Below are 15,570 nucleotides of genomic sequence, written 5' to 3'. Positions count from 1 at the left end.
ATGTATGTGTTCACATGGGGTGGCGTGTCAATAGATTTTGGTGGCGGTGCGTTACATTATTTTCATCGCTTTATGCCACGAGAAACGTGGTAGGGCGGGGGGTGAAAGGGGAGGGAGGGAAGTAGATATACGTCATTCGGAGTCTGCAGACACTGATGTCGATGTTAAAGGAGAGGGAAGACGACTGGTTTCGTTTCGATACACGAGACTCACCCTCGTGAGCAGAGCTCAGCTCCGGGGGCGAGGCCGGTTTCCAGCCTATAGGGATGCGTTTCGAATGCAATGGTGGTTAATCTGCGGTCTTCACCAAACACTCTTCGATCTTCGCCGTAGTCGTTGTATGCTACTTACATCGTTCATACAATCAAGTTTTGCTTAAACTCGTGACAGAAAAGACCACACATCGACCACGAGTCAACGTTCGAGTATCAAGTTCTTTTTTTTACACTCGAGAGTGAGAATATAAACAAGTTAAAATCTATTGCCGTTGGCGTAATCCTACTCATTTAGTTAATTGAGAGTTTTCAAAGTAAAACACAATTAATTTTCAGATATTGTTTTATTCGTGAATCTGAAAAGTACAACATACATCAGTAAATTAACGTAAGGTATAACATACACGATAAAATGTTAATTGTATAATTTTTAATTTCAGTTATAAAATGACATTGAATGCTTAAGTTTTAATTTTTTTATAAACGTAACAAATAATATCTTACATAGTCGTGATAAAATAAGTTGACATTAGATTAATTTCGGATTATGGAAGGTGATCTCTTTCATTGTTTGGCGAAATGTGGCTGTAGTAGTCGATTAAATATGATTTCGTAACGGCGCAGCGTGGCGAGCGAATTTTTCTATTGCTCGATGCTTGCTTTCGACTGACTCATCACCGAGTTCATCATCGGGTTGATGATTCGCGACGGAAGTCTCGCCGATTTCCTCAATCGCGAATGGCAGGAGAATGAGAAGAAACGCCGTCGTTGTTAAGTACAGGGTAAAGGAAGGGGGGGGGGAATGTTGACGTGGCACTTTGATTGCGGCTAATTTCGAGCAAGATTCAAGGATAGAGAGTAAAGTTATAGCCCTCTTCGGCCACGCGCGTAAATGACGTAAGACACATACCTATGTAAGTAACACTGAGCCTACTTGTGTCGCGCGATGACTCGTTTAATTTATTTAAACGCGGAGGAAGAGTCACGAGGAGATGCTGCGTGTGTCTCTTCACCACCTCCTCACGCATGTGCTGCCAACGATTACGCGCTCGCTATTGGCTCTCCTCAACTTGAACTACTTTGCGGGCTTTCGACCACGCTCGTCTTTACTCGCGGAAACACCTACGCGTTGCTGACCGAAATTGTCATAAGTGTTTATAGTCTAGTTCGAAGAGAATGAGCAATGCGATGTAAAAGAACCAATAATTTAACCGTTAAACGGATAATGGCAACGTTGCGTTAATAAATAAAATTGCTTGTATATTTCATAATATAAATACGTAAGTAGATATCAAACAAAAGCTGCATAATGACGCGTGTACAATAATACACGCATACATAATACGGCTTCCGATTAGAATTTTATTAAAATATATTTGTGATTATTATATATAAATTGAAAAATAAGTGTTTAATCATAAACAGCCGGGTTAAGAAGTGTGTCAGATTTTTTTGTTATTTTTTCTTTGTAACGATTGTAACTTTTTTCTGTCTGTAACAATAACGAATTGTATCGTTATTATTATACAAATATATGCGTATAAATCATGATTACGATTAATGATTACGATTAATCGAAACCATTATTGATAATTAGAGACAATTGGATGCCACTCTATAATAAAGTGATCAAATTTCAAAGAAAAGTGACGAGAAAAGTAATAAATACGTTATTTTCTTCATAACAAATTATCTTTTGCAAAACGTAGGTAATAGTAACGCGTTATTTTCATGTATACAATCTTGATCCCAAATCTTGATTTATCTTGATATATATATATATATATATATATATATATATAATGCATATATGAAAAAATATATAATTTCAGATCTGAATTTGTATTGCAATGATTGTAAACATAAGACATTCAGTACATATTTCGGTACATTTATAATAGTAGTTTAAATTTTAATTAAATTAAAAAGGTGATTGACATTATATTTGAATAAGAGAAATAGGACAATTTATCTATAACTGTATATAAACTCACGACGCTACATAATGTCATATGAAATTTAAATGTATGTATGTCTACATATCGACCAACCACGATTATAACTTGCTGTCTACATGTACTTTAAGATCATACGTCATAATATGAATCAATGTCCAGGTATACGTTAATATTTGAACGTCGAGCTATTGTAAGATAACTCTTGCGAAACCAGCATATTGATTTAACCTTCTTGAAAATAGCTAAACCAGCTTGATAACAGTTAAGCTGTTCATGACAAGTTTTACTTTTCTAGGTTTTACTATATCTACTTTCTTTTTCCTATCATTCTATCATAACATATTTTTCATTTATATTTTGTAAATTTACATTTGTCTAAAAAATCGAATATATCTCGCGGGATACCGAAGAATCAAAATTTAAATGCTTTACATTTCTTTAAAAATTTACAAAGGAAAATTAATAAATTTTTTAATTTATATGTATAATTCTTGTGTTTATTAATTGTATACATTAATAGTCTATATATAAGTAAATAAATATTAAGAAAAGTTATTTAATATTATTTGATTTTTCATCAGTATTAGCGCAGGAGGTTAGGATACGTGTATTCAGACTAATCATGTTATACAAAACAGTTAAAGAGTTCCCAGACGCGTAGCACTGCGACAGAAGACCCGTATCTCCGCGTAGCACAAAAGTGTTAAACGAATGAATGAATGAACGCCAGCTCAATGAATGAATGAATAAACGGTCGGTCTCTCGTATGACGACGTTGCGCAGAGTATATGTGTAGGAAAGAAGAAAGAAAGAGATAAGAGAAAAGCACTGAAGCAGGAGTAATAATAATTCCGTTTTTTTTTTCGTGTTTCCGTTTTCTGAATACGACTGATTGGATAGACTGAGACAGAGAAATATGGACAAAAAGTTATAGAAATTAAATTGCCACAAAAAAGATATATATTTTTTTTGAGCGAGATCAAACATATAATTAATAATTAAGTTTCAAAAGTATAATAGTTTTGAATATAATATTAACTGTTTAAGCTGAAGAAAAATGATGGATCAGAAACTTATATATTTTGTATATTTTGTAAAAAAGAAAGACTAAAAAAATTTCACAAAATTTCTAAGCGATTAAATTTTGTTTTAAAATAATAATGCATTTTATTTTCATATTTGCTTCAAATTTTTAATCTTTGGTAATTAAACACCTACACAGACACAATTGTAGATCTCTAACAAAATTGTATTCAATCATTTCAATTATTCCGAATAAAGTTTGAAACATGGTCAGAGGGTAGAATAGTAAAATGTAGATTGATTATAAGAATCGGTTAAGAGAGAGTGAGGGGAAGATCGAATAGTGGCGACCGGAAATGTATCGTGCCGGATGGAGGCGCGGCGAGCACGTACCAGAAACGCTCCTATATGCTTCATTCCGCTTTATTACAAGTCCAATGCGCGGTGGTCACTCGTTTACACCGAGTAAACTCGGCGAAACGCAGTTTACGGCCTAACCATGTCCTCTAGTACGTCGCACCAGCCGACACCGACTCGCTCACCATGATCTTGAATGGCTTCAATTAGCTTCGTTTAGACGAGTAATTGTTTCTTGAGAATTCCCCGAGAAATGTTCATTCAGACACGTTCGCATATAGTAATAAAAAGAAGATCGCTACGATTCAAACAGTATTGACTGATCAATCCTTTTCATTATTTACCAAATTTATATTTCCGAACAATTTTATTATAATTTTCTTTTTATACGCATATTTGGATCATTTCTCTTCGTTTAGATATGTGTGTGTGTGTGTGTGTGTGTGTGTGTGTGTGTGTGTGTGTGTACGCAGGGTGTCCTAAAACATGTGGGTCAACGCTCGTAAAAAGATAGAAGGGATGGAGATGAACATAAAAGTTCAATATTGTCTTGGGTTAGGTCCACCAATAATTGAAATATAAACGTACGGAATCTGCAAATAATCTAATTAATTTCTATCGTAATTGTAAACAGTAAATTAATAAAAGCTTATCATACATTCACGATACACTTTTTCTTCCGTGTTATAACTTAAGCGGATCGAACTTTTCTCTCGGCGCGCTCTCGTTCGCATAATTTGAAAAATTAATACCTCGATTATTGGTAGACTTAACCCAAGACCTAACCCAAGACAATATTGGATTTTATGTTCATCTCAATCCCTTCTACCTCTTTGTGAGCATTGGTCAGGGATACCCTGTATATATATACAGGGTCACACACACAAAACATATAATTTTTAATATTTAATACAATATTATTACTAAAAATATTTGAGTGAAACATTAAAAATAATATTTTTGTTACATGTGCGTCGAAAATGTTCCTTATTTGTCAGTGTTATCTTTCTGTGAGTAAAGCCGATTACAACACTTTAACATTATTGCACAGTTCTTGTCCTCTAATAAATGGCATCAATCGTGGGAAAAAATATTCCAGTACGATTTTTTCAATCCGTTTGATCATTTCAGCACTCGCATGCGCTCGTAATATGCATATGGTAACTTTTGTAAAATTAATCGATGCTTCACTTTCGCAAACTAACCTGTCAATTTGCGGAAACTCAAATCATTCAAGGGATTACATATCAACGCACAGGTAACAAAAAATACGGTAACATGGTCTGTAACGGTCTTTTGCACTCGTACACTAATGGTTTTACGTGCTTGTTATATAATGTACCGTTCTACACTATAGCTGTAATATTTAATTATATTATATTATAAGTGATAATTTAAAAACATTTATAAAACATTATGTCATAAAATTCTCATAAAATCAATATTTTAAAAGATTTATTCACACACACACACACACACACACACACACACACACACATCTCCACACACGTATATAAATGTGTGTGTAAAATAAAATACGATCAACTGAAGCATTAAAACATGCAAATACTTCTCAACAACGGATTCTGATTTCTACAGTAATTGATGTCTTTGTTGTTGTACGGAATTCACAAATGGCACAAATCAAACTTTAGGCAATACTCTGATGCCTCGGAAACCTTATGAAGATGCCGACAAACGGGTAAGGTTAATTGCTTGGCGCAATAGATCAACATAGAGTTCTTTGTCCAACAAATGGCTTCCGTCCTCTCTGATGAGAATATACACATCGGATGTCGCTTATGTCTCAATTTTCTATATACTACTTATTTCTTCTCATTTATACTGTTAATTTTTTCAGTGTCAGTTTCAGCAAATAACTGTGGATTAATTTATTCAACGATTAAACGCCAAAGTATACTCTATTTATATAGCAATAATATAACATTATAAAACAAAAAACTAGGTGGTTGAAATGGATTTATAGCATTTATTCTCTTTCATTAATAAATATTTGCACCCCTTTTAACAAATATTGTCTGTAGCGAATTATTTAAATATAAATCAATAAAAAATTTTTTCACCAATAAAAACCTAGACTAGTTTTTTTAGATGTTGCACTTTCTGCTTAAACAGCCGATTTGTTTCGTGAATAGAAAAAATCATGAAAAAGCGAGAAAAACAAAAAGTAAATTAAAGTAGAAGAAAGTGGGGAAAATAAGATGATGAGTTTAAAGTTTGTTGATAATTCTAAATTTCTGTAATAATGTAAAAATAATAACCTATTTTTTAGATTTACTAAAGCCTTTTGTATCTACTGTAAAAATCAGAAATTGTTAAATAAGTTAGAATTTTAAAAATTTAAACTTTCTCAAAAATTTTGTCAATTTCATAATTTTATCCCCTAGTTGGTAAAATGACGAAAAGAGTCAAATTAAGTTAAAAGTATATTTTTTATGAACAAAACATTTATTATATATTACACTTTTATTATTTTGATATTACAAGAATAAAAAGTAATTAATAGAAAGTAAGATATAGGTCAGTAGTCAAATCTCTTACATAGTCAAATCTTATCTCAAATCTTATCGTAGATCTATCTTAATACTGTCTTAAAATATCGTTGAGCACACAATTAGACATTTTAAGACATTACTTCAGATGGTGTTAAATATAAGATTCAACTATGAATATCTGCCGTGAATATATGTATAAATGTAACAATAAAATATTTATCTGATGTGAAAGAATTTAAAAAACACAAATAGTAATTAAGAAACATTAGAATTAAAATTATAGTTGGTGCATTTTCTTCATATCATTACTTTTGTAGAGAAAAAACTCTTATTTTGTAGTGTCAAATTTAAATTGTTTTGTACAAAAAATACACGGAGAGAATTTTCTCTTAAAATTTACCCTCAAAGTTTGATAATTGTGGGAGAATGTGTAACCTCGAGGAATTTTATTATACTTTTTAATAAAATTTACTAAAAAGTATAGTAAAATTCCTCGAGATCACACATTATCCCACAATTAGCGGATTTTGAGAATAAATTTTAAGAAAAAATTCTTTCCGTGTAGATTTGAACCTTTTTTGTGCGCGTATATTTGGCGCTTGTTTGTATCTTTTTTTTAAAAGGTATAATATATTACGATTAGAAATAAAATTATATCACCCTCAATAATATATTATTAAAACTAAAATTACATCATAGAATGTCATCTCATTTACAGTCATTGTGTTTATTTATTTATTTAATGAAAACGTTGCAATGTGAGAAATGAAAAATATAAATACATTATTTTGTATATATATTTTGTGTATGTTTATAACTATGTAAATTGTGATTTTATAAAAAAAATAAAATTATTATTATTATTGTCTATAAGATGTAACATAATTACAGTTAATAATTTTATTAATGTACTAATATAACAATATTAGTATATTAATAAAATTATTAACTATAATTATGTTACATCTTATAGATAAACACCAAAAAGTTACATGTGGATGCATCCAATACACCTTTCTTATGATATTATTCACTTTGTGAACAGAATGAAATAAAACTGCAACAGATTTATTGTTATCTAAAGCCTTTAACGAATTCAGTATCAATTTGTCATCTGTTATCAGCTTAGAGAAATTAGCAATTCGTATATATCTTATATTCACTTTGCTATCTAATCCCTTTTCCTTATAATCAAAACTCCTGTCTTTGTACCGTCTATTCTCTTTCTTTCATATCTTTTTACTAATGCTGTATCCCAAAGATATTTAAACATTTAAACTTACACATATATGCATACAATGTTTTTATTTTAGACGTTTCTGAGTACATTATACATTTTTATTGTTGTAACTTTGATTTTCTTACATTGTATATAAACATTTGATTTAGAGTGTATTAATTTAAACACAAGGTCTGTACTTTTTCCATTTTAACAGGTATCTGACATAAAACCATGTATTTAAAAATAAAATTATATATGTATTTAAAAATAAAAAAGAGGAAAGTAAGGAGGGAGGAAATTAACATCACAAATGAGAGACTCGCGTCTGTTCTTTTCTTATCTCTTATCTGACGTTTTTCGGTCTCCTCCCTCACAATGAGATTGCGCGTGCGTGGCGTGCATACACGCCTCATACTCGCGCACGCACTTTATCAAGAGATAGAAGGCAAGAGGGAGGGAGGGTGGGAGGGAAGGAGCAGAAGGAGGGGGGGGGAGTCAACCACGAAACGAGTCGGCTGAATGACTGAGTGACACTCGGCTGACGTCCCTTCCGGTGTGTCTCGTGTTACACCGTGCCCGTTAAGCGTTTGTATTAAAGTTACGGCATCAGGCGCGTGCCACCCACCACATAATGTACGCATATGATTTTTGTCGCTCCTTCCATTTCTCGTCACTCGTATTTAGAATTGATCATAACAATTCATTTAAAAAAAAAAAAATTAAAAAACCATGAAAATTTGGTCATGACGTACAGTGGATGAAACACACGAGGTAATAGCACATAGAAAAAATAAAGTTGTTTTAAAAAAATGTTATGTATAAGCAGAGCTTTCAATATTTCATAATGCATGTATTTCCTCGAATAAACAAGTATTGTGCATTTATTCCATTATTTACACTCACATTGGTGAGTAATACATCTATCGATGAGTTTTTTCTTAATCATTAGGACACTCAATGTACAAATGACAATGAGCAATGCATAAATGCAGTATGGATAAAACAGTTCTCAAAGTATCATAATTAATTCTTAGAAGCTATAAAAAAATTACACTCATAAAACCTCTAATTGTTGGTAGTTTTATTCATTTAAAATTCATGGACCTTACAAAAGTAAAAGTTATACTATTTCGATGATATCGATCTGAAGTATGCAACAACTTCTGTCGATAATAGCGGCCGTTTTTATGGCACAGCTGTGCCACTTCTGTTAAGCACTTTTCAGATTGAGTGACGTAGTTGTAGGGTTACGCCCTGTAAATCTTTTTCAATATTCGATGTCTCACTCTTCCTTCACGTTCTCTGATTCGCGAGATTGTTGATCGATGCGCTATTTGTTTTAAAGGTTTGCGCGAATGCACGAACCGACTACTGAAATGGTCAACGAGTGCATATTGCATATACCGGACACATTCTTGCGACGATAGGGTAATCCTTCAAACGTCAATGCTTGCGTGTCAAATCACTCGCTGATTTTCCGCGTAGAAAATCTGATCCTTTCGTCACGTTAAAATGATGACGTTTGACAAAGTAATGCTCCGGTGCAAAAAAGTCTGTCAAGTCTGATTTTGTAAATTTAAATTCTTTCATACACGCATATACATTTGAAACTATAATTTGCAGAAAATAATCGATAATTTATTTGCCCTTGAAATATTCATGTCATACAAATACACATAGAGTCAGTGTTTGATTGTCAATCTTCAGTGACGATAAAGTGAACAAATGTCCACTTATCGTGCAAATTTGCAATAATATGTGGGGGAAACAGTTCAGTTAAAGTGTCTCGTTGAAATGCAGCACGCATATACCATGGAAGAGTAGATTGTACTTGGCGTGAGGTTACGGTCATTCCGAGACAATCGATGATTGACGAAAATAACTGCAAAAGAAGATATTGTGTCGAAACAAATGTATGGAAAATTGAAGTTGCACTATGGAATAATCAATTTTGTTCCGCTCGATTTGCAAAAAACTTAATGACAAAAGAGACGAGAGAATATTAGTCTTGGCACGATGAAATAATAATTCGCACCATTGATACCGTATTGACAAATAATATGTACGCACGCGCGTGTACGTTTATGTGTGTGTGTCAATAATAAAGTCAATAATAAAGACTATATAATATGTTAAATTTGAGACAAATAAATGAACAAACGGAAACGTGATTGTGGCACCGCTACGTATTATACGGGACATTCGCACTATTTTGTGGCCGTTTAGCGTAAGCAATTAAATTCTAACTTAAAATTCAACTTGATCTTAATATGTATGTACATACGCACATTGTCTTTAATGCACATTATTTTACCAATTACGACAATAATAAACTTTTGATAACAATTAATTCGTAATAATAATTATTACTGAATAATCAATATAGTTGTTAATGTACAGATAAATAAAAATTGTGTGCTCTTATTTCGCAAAACAAATTTACTTACATTGTAAATGTTCATAATGCTTTTTCGAAGAAGAAATGACACTTCTTTATGACACTATATCTGTAAATAAATTGACTTCAAACCAGTTTTAAAGAAATGTTGAAAATGTTTTCTCGCGTTATTCATTATAACATTGAATAATCCGAGACTCATTCTGAGTACCATAAAGTTTATGAACGAAGATACAGATGAATGAAGTTGCCCAGTGCGTATAGTACGCACACGTCGCGCGTTGGAACAACGGCAATAAATTGCGAAGTTGTCTAGGGGGCAGCTGGTCGTGGTCGCGAGTCAAGGAGTTTGACCCGCGGCTGCGACCGCCAATGAAGACCCGGGTTCAAGCAAGACCCAGGATACGGGGTCGGCTACTTAACCTCGCGGCGCGCGCCGGATGCCACCGTTTTTCTCCCCAGAATTGACCGATTCAATTGCACGAAGGCATCTCGCGAAAATTTACGACCGAAAGTTATCTCTTCGACGCCGGTGTAAGATATATTGTAAGCACGCGAAAACACGTTACAATTAAACAATCTATTAGAAAAAAAAAAAAAGAAAAGAAAATTTTATAAATTGGGTAGTATGATTAATGTAAAATCGTCCAGTTATCGTTCTGTTTAAAATAAAAATTAATTTTCTTTTTATTGAATCGTTTAGTCAATCTACATATGTATAATATATTTGAACATAGAGAATCATATTAAACTTGGGTTTTCTATTTGTTGTTTTCATTGTTGATACGATGAAAATTATGTAACATAAGAACTACACGAATAAGTTTTGCGAATACTTCCACATGGGAGAGCAATCTTTCCGCTTCTGTTAATGCGTGAAACTTTCTCGTGGCACAAGTCATCGGCAGCAGATAATACCCGGTAACAAATGGACAACGTTGAGAGGGGAGTAACGGGTGCAATTAAAGTCGTCATGGGAAACCTTAATTTCTTACGGTCCACCGCGTTGTCAGCCGTTCTCCTATCTTGGTTTCCTCATTACTCTTTATCTCCCTGATCCTTGATGTATGTTCCTACTTGCGCACGCAGCTCGACATCATGCGACTCGTGCATAGTTTAGTTTAGTGAAAATTATACATCACGGTATAAAAATCTTATTACCGCCGGTAACACAATGTCGATCTAATAATACGCGCAAGTATATAATCGTATCGCTTTTTCATCGCAGAGATCTTTTTTAAACATGAGTTTTAAAATAAGTTTTTACAAGTTTTTCTGTTTTTGTATCAGATAATCGTACGATAAAACGGAGTATATACATATATTGTATTGTAATGTAGTACGCGCATCAAATGAAATTAATACTTGTTTTCTTTGATATATAATATAATATACTAATGGCGGTGATAAGATAAAATAGCTATTTAAAATTCTTTTTATTTTAGAATATCGATTATAGCTCGGTATTCGGTATACAAGAATTCAAATTTCCATAATGTGAAAGGTGTACGTGTTGAAAATTCTATTTAAGGAGAAAGAACTTTTTATATTACATTATTTATTTGTGAAAGATAAGGCACGATCGTAATAGTACGATGTACCATGTAGGCGTCGCGACGCGACGCAGTGCGTTCCGTAAGCGAGTGGGAAATGCGTGCACAGACGCACGGACAAGCACTAAGCAGTCGAGCACACGGCTCGAATTCGATTCGACCCATACGCGACCGGCTGCGTACTCATCGATTAGTCACGGTACCCGCGTACTTGGAAGGGTGACTTTATATTTCGTTTCGACGGATTACTTTCGGCATAACTCTGTGTGCACAGAGTGAATAGTGCGTTGCAACAAGATGCGCTTCTGCGCGCGATCACCACTCGACTCTCGATTCTCTCTCTATGATCTCACGTGCACGTATCGCAAGTCATAATGACTGGAAATTGCCCGCATTACCGCGAAATTGATCATGGAGTATCTTCTTCGCAGCCTAACAACAAAGAGCCCGAATTTAATTTCGGCATATACATATACGAGGGTCATCCAGAAAGTAAAGAACGCTTGGCTGTATAATAAAAATCTAAAAGAACTGATTGTATAATTTAAAAAAAAATTATTTACCATTTACTTACAACAAAATTACTTATTTTTTTTTATGTAGCTTCATTTAAATTTAAGCACTCACTCGTGACACTAGCGATACCTTTTCCACTCCATCGCTTGTACTCATTTCCCGCTAAGTTCTATAATTAGAGACAGCTTCTTGCAGTTTATTGTCATTTTGAAAATAAATGCTGTCTAATTTTTTTTCCATTTTGAAAACAAGTGAAAATTACTCGGGTTCTATGGCTAAATTTTCCAGACAAAATATTCAAGTAGTTCTTGAGTTGCTGCAGCCGAACGTTGACATGAATCAAAACAATTTCATTTGACAACATGCCATTTTAATAGTGATGATAAAGTAAAAAAAGCTGTCATTGAGTGGTTACAAAAAATAGAAATTCTAGTGGAAAGTGAATAGAAAAACCGGCAAAACCACACTATATACCAAGTGCTAGAATTTAAGTAAAAACTATTAAAAAAAGTAATTTCTTGTCAATAAGTCAAGTCTTGTAAGTACTAAATAAATAAATTGTTTAGATTTATTACAGTCAAACGTTTATAACCATCTAAGCCTCGTATTTTGAAAATCGAGAAAAATACGCGATGCTTTTCTATCTTATTTGTCTTATACTTTCCTAACTTTTTCACTTCTTTTGATTTCTTTTTATGTTAAATGTCACAATATTTATAAAAAATAATGGCTAAATGGAAACTAAGATTGAAAAATTGAATCTATTAGAATTAATTTAATTGCAATAATTATGGTTTAAATACGGGAAAAATTAGCTTGCTTTGATATTCATTTCCATTATTAATTCTTTGATTTTCCATATCTATAAAATAAATAAAATTAAGTCAATAATTTGACAACATTAGCACGTTTATTAATTTCTCGTTAGCCATTTTCCTCTTTTTGTAATGTAATTGTAATTTGATGTAAATTTGAGTATTTTGAAGTCTAGGGGATAACAAAGCTATTAAACTTTGCTATATACATGTAAGTTTGATGAGCTTCAGAGAAAGAGAGAGAGAGAGAGAGAGAGAGAGAGAGAGAGAGAGAGAGAGAGAGAGGGAGGAAGAGACGCACTTTGTACGCAGAAACAACAGTGAGAGAAGACGCCCACTCGCGAGGCGCAAGAAACTCATATAGGAAAGAGACGCACACGACTGATCACTGGTAGCCGTAGCTATCGTCGTTGACGGCGGCGGCGTGATGCGTCCACGTGCGAGTATGTACGCGCATACCGCTGGAGGAATGGGGCAAGCAAATGGCTCGTTTAATGCATTAAAACGCAGACACGTCCAAGACACTCTTTGCACGCATTAGTTATTTCGTTTGACAGGGACCGGGTTTAATCTAAACGTTATCGAGTACAACAAATATTGAAAGACTGCCTATTGAAAGTTGTGTTAACGAAAATTATAATCAAATCTGTCATCTTATATCTACATTTTATTGAAGATTATTGCTTATTCTGATAAGTAACAATACACCTAATCTTAAATATACATTTTCTTCACCTATTTTTGTGAGACTATATGTATAAATATGTAAATATATATGTAACCTTTGAAAACTTTATGAAATAAAAAGTTTATAATTTTTTTAAATTAGTTACGATTTTTTTAGTTTAGTAAAGATTTTTAATATATAACATAAATAACGTATTAAATAATAACAGTGCATTATAGAAAGAAAATAGATTATTCAAGCATCTTCTCCTTCTATTTGTGTAAAAAAATATTATGATATGACAACTTGTGTGTGTGTAGTTTGCTTGATTAATATACATATAACGTATCATTGTATTTTAAATTTTGTTCTTTGTAATTTAAAAGAGAAATACTAATTTTAGTTGCAATAGGCATGTTAATTTAATTAGAACGTTTTAATAAATTGTAATTAGTAAATATTAAATATAGCATTTAATAAATTATTCAAGATTTTAATAATTAAAATAATGTAAAATATTGCTATATTTGTAATTCTTTACAAGCAAGACAGTTAAGTTACTTCTCCTTGCATACAATTTATTTGATTCTTATGTTACACTGAGAGAAAAAAAATACTTGCATTAACCATAATTTATAATTATTTTTGGCCGTAACAATATTTTTATAGTTAAATTAACAATATAAATTATAGTTAACTTAACACTATATTATTGTTACAATAGCTATAGCATTCGTTCATACAACCATGTGTATGATATAAATGTGCCATAATTGTGATTTATGTATGATGGTAGAATATTTGTATGGTAGAATATGTATGGTAGAAATTATTATAATTTATAGTAAACTTTTTAGTTTACAGTAACATTTTTACTCTGTTTGGTACAACTATACATATATGTTTATTTACACTAACATTATAACAATAATAACTATAAAAATGATATTTGCAACTATAATTATTTTACTATGCAATTATAGTTGCAAGTACTAGACACTTTTCTCTCAGTGTAGTTTCCACTTAAGTATTAATAATTTTATCAATGTTTGAAAAGAATTAATTTCATTCCACACACAATTTCCGAATTACTCGATCTTTTCCTTTTAACAAGACGATGTTAGTCCGGATAGCAATTTTTTTTTAATCGATTTGTTCGTGCACGCGCGTACATCGTATCCATATTATATTTGTGATAGATATATGTATACGCGATTGCGAAACTGGGCAAGTGGGCGAAGCGGAGGGTGAACGACGCTTAAAGATATAAGGACCGAATACGCACGTGAAGAATTAGTTAGCGGTTGCTTTGGAAGCGTGGACACCCCGTGGTGCCAACAAAAGAGTTACAGCCCTTTCGCACCTCGACACGGAGGATTACACGCCATAAAATAAATCCCCCCGTTGCCTATCTCGCTATGTCGTTCTCACTCCTTCTCTTCTCGATGGCCTGCTTCTTATAACTTTAGATTAGAATGTTTTGCCCGCGCGTTCTCTTCTTTCTTCTAAAGCGCGCGTACCTCTTCAGTCTGGCACGAATCCTAGCCAAGGACAGCAAACGCGATGCGACGGTCTCTTCTCAAGAATCAGCAATGACCGAGGGAAGGATTCGAGAAAGCGTGGAGAATTCGATGATCCAGGATCTGACAATTTGAAAATGACAAAGTTTCTTCACATTCTTCTATCCCTATATTAATTCTTCCAGCATCGATAAAATTATTCAGATATTTCTATTATATTTACAAGATGCAATGTAATGTAGTTAAAATTTTTACGTTATTATTATTTTAATTTTTTCCATTTGTTTTCTTTTGTCTTGACATGCTATACATCTAATATAAAACGAAATATTTTGTCATGTACAAAACTTTATTCTATAAATTCTCTTATTTTTACATTATATAATTTATTTTTGTAATTGTAGGAGCGAGAGAGAGAACATTTTTTGTTGCTTTTATTTTCGAAAGTTATAATATTGATTTATCATTAGTAAAAAATTTTGTTTGATCATATTGATAACTTAATAAAGTAAGATCTAATTTTGAAGCAGTAAGACCGTCCGCGTGATACCATAAGGATACAATTCGTGAAAATAATGGAAATATGCATTTGTTCGGAGTAAATCTAGTGCGCCACCCACTTAAGCGTAATTTAGCTTTCATCGTCGTCGTAAAAATCTTGAAACGTGGACCACACGAGAACGACGATGCTGCAGCAGCGTGCGCTATACAGGATTCAAGGGGAGTCGTGACTTTCATCGTTTTTAATTGATTAATCGCTCGCGTTATTACGCGATTATTGTGGTCCTTTGAGAAGTAGAACACAAAAAT

This window comes from Monomorium pharaonis, chromosome 3 (genome assembly GCF_013373865.1).
Source record: "Monomorium pharaonis isolate MP-MQ-018 chromosome 3, ASM1337386v2, whole genome shotgun sequence".
Classification (NCBI taxonomy): domain Eukaryota; kingdom Metazoa; phylum Arthropoda; class Insecta; order Hymenoptera; family Formicidae; genus Monomorium; species Monomorium pharaonis.
The sequence above is the reverse complement of the archived record's forward strand: the minus strand, read 5'-3'. Positions refer to the sequence as shown.